The sequence below is a fragment of the Lactuca virosa genome, chromosome 9 (assembly GCF_052849685.1).
Source record: "Lactuca virosa cultivar CGN04683 chromosome 9, Lactuca_virosa_CGN04683_v6, whole genome shotgun sequence".
Lineage (NCBI taxonomy): Eukaryota > Viridiplantae > Streptophyta > Magnoliopsida > Asterales > Asteraceae > Lactuca > Lactuca virosa.
In genome coordinates this window covers 159,546,727-159,549,626 of record NC_136434.1, presented here as the reverse complement: position 1 = coordinate 159,549,626, position 2,900 = coordinate 159,546,727, and positions in this window count along the sequence as shown.

The following is a 2,900-nucleotide window of genomic DNA, read 5'->3' as shown; positions in this document are numbered from 1 at the left end:
ACTATAAATATTAAGGGTATGTTACAATTATATATAATTAAAGTTATATAGACTTAGAATATGTGATCTAGCTTCATTTCATGTTCCTTGTTTGGTTGTGGATTTAGAGGCGGGTCATTTAATCGAAGGTCGGTTATACTTAAGTTATATATAATTAGTATACAATTTATAGTTATAGTAATACCTAGAACAAGTCATAAATAATACATTATTTGATAACTATAGGTCTTTCTCGTAGAAACTTGTATCCTTAACCTATCATTACTAATTATATTCTATATCTCTTATCCCTATTCTCGCTTAGATAACAATGGTTGGATTTCACTTACCCGGAGACCCGTACTTCCCCGGTCAAGGACAAGATGCAGAACCAGAAGAAAATCACGAAATTCCCTTAGATGATGATTTCGCAGAAAATTTTCCCGAAGACAATGATTCCGGATCAGAAGCCTATAATCCTCCACCAGTTGCTCAAAATTCTAACCCTCGTCCGGCTTTTCAAGGCCCGACGCCTCTGTGAGTGGAAAGTTTGGAAACATGGAGTCAAGAGCAGGGTCAACCTATGCCATACAATAGAGACAAAAGCTTCTACAACCTGAGCGAAGGAGGCTCAACAGCCAGAGTTCTGCCAATTCTAGTCCGCAGGGTTGCTCGAAATGAAATACAGGGTAGGACAGCCATCAACCGAATCATGGAAGTTGATGCCAATGTGGGAGTTAATACAATCCGCATTCATCGTCTTGAAGATGCTCGTGACAGAGCAATGAGAGACAATGAAGCCTTACTACAAGAGTTAGTTGTAACTCGAGCTGAAGTCATAGAACTCCGAGCACGCCTGACAGTGTATGAAAGACATCTGCTTGCTGTGGAGCGTCAACTAGCTGAGTTGAGGTTTCGTCCAAGTGATACCCATCGCCAGTAGGAGATGCTCTACTCGTTTCCTATTCACTCTTTTGGTTATAGTTTAAGTCTACAGATAGGTTCTAGCGTTATTTTTTTCATGTTTTTCAGTAAGACAACAAAAATTTTATTTTCGGTAGGTCTGTATGATGTCGATGTTTTTTTTCCCTGAATTTGGTATATTGTACACCTGTTTAGGGTCAAGTTTTCCAGACTTTATGTATTCAATATGCCAATTTAATCGACATGCATTTTCATAGTCTCTAAAAAATAACCATTCAATTTCATATCATTCTATTACAAGTTATACTTGTTGTAGACTTCTATTTCCAATTCATTACAAGATTCATGTTGAACTATATGTATTAGTTCAGAGATATCAAAATTCATATTCACTCTTGATATCTTACCATCTTTGTATCTTTTGACTTTTATATAAAAAGATGCCTCCTCGTAGAAATCCAAGACGTAACAATGTTAATGAAGCACCGGTGCCACCTCCGCCACCACCTCCTCAGTTCGACGCTGCTATGTTCCAAGCGGCGGTCACGACGGCTGTAGCTGCTGCCACGTCTCATATTAATACTCCTGGTGCTAGTGGGTCGGGAGTTGGTGCACATCCTTCTAACCATGGCGAGAGTCATGGGCACTCGTGAGAGTGCACTTATAAAGACTTTTCCAATGCCAAACCCAGGACCTTTAACGGGACTGGGGGAGTTATGGCATTAAGACAGTGGATAGAAAAGACAGAAGCAATTTTCGAAATCTGCTCCTGTCCTGAGAGCAGCAAGGTCAAATTCATTGCTTGTACTTTTTTGGAAAGAGCTTTAACGTGGTGGAATGGCCACGTTAAGTCACTGACTCTGGTAGTGGCTAACTCGATAAGTTGGGAGAACTTCAAAGCCATGCTAATGCGGGAATACTGTCCGCGAGGAGAAGTTCAGAAACTCGAGCAGGAGCTCTGGGGTCTAACAATGGTTGGTTCTGATATATCAACCTATACTAGTAGATTCTGTGATCTGGCAATTCTGTGCCCGTATATGGTTGCTCTGGAGAGCAAAAAGATTGAGAGATATATTTGGGGTCTGTCGCCCCAAATTCAGTCAAGTGTTTTAGCTTCGAGGCCTGTTACTTTTGACAGTGCCAAAGAGCTGGCACAATCTCTTATCGACCACGGAGTCCGTCAAAACTCAGTGGTTGCTACACCAGAACAGACGAAAGGAAACAACAACAACAACAACAACAATGATAACAAGAACATCAAGAAGAAGGGTAGGAACAAGAGGAAGGGCAAGTTTTCACAGGAATCCTCAAAGAAGCAACAGCTAGTTGAAGTCAACGCTGTTACTGTACCTGCTGCTGTTCCTGCTAACCCTGCACCAGCTAAGACTTATGCTGGTAACCTCCCCAAGTGCAACAAGTGCAATTATCACCATAATGGAAATGGCAGGGAAATGCAGTGTCGTAACTGCAACAGAAAAGGGCATACTGCCCGATTCTGTAGAGCACCACCCCAACTGCTTAACCAAGTACCTGCCGCTGGAGTAGGTCAAGCATGCTACCAATGTGGTGAAGTGGGGCATTTCAAGAAAGATTGTCCTAAAGCTGGAAATGTCGGTGGAGTTGGGAGAATTTTAGCCTTGGGTCATGAAGAAGCGGTAGCAGATCCCGCAGTAGTCACGGGTACGTTCCTTCTCAACAACACTTATGCATGCATTCTATTTGATTGTGGTGCTGAGAAGAGCTTTGTGAGCCATAATTTCAAACACTTACTTAATCAGAACTCCCAACCACTAAAAGAAACATTCACAGTCAAAATGGCTAACGGGAAATCCGAATCCACCAACGATATATTCATAGGATGTATGCTTACCTTGAATAACTTTCCGTTCCCAATAGACCTTATGCCGGTCTCTATCAAAAGTTTCGATGTCATAATAGGTATGGATTGGTTGTATCCTAACCATGCTGACATCCTATCCTATGAAAGAGCCATTCGT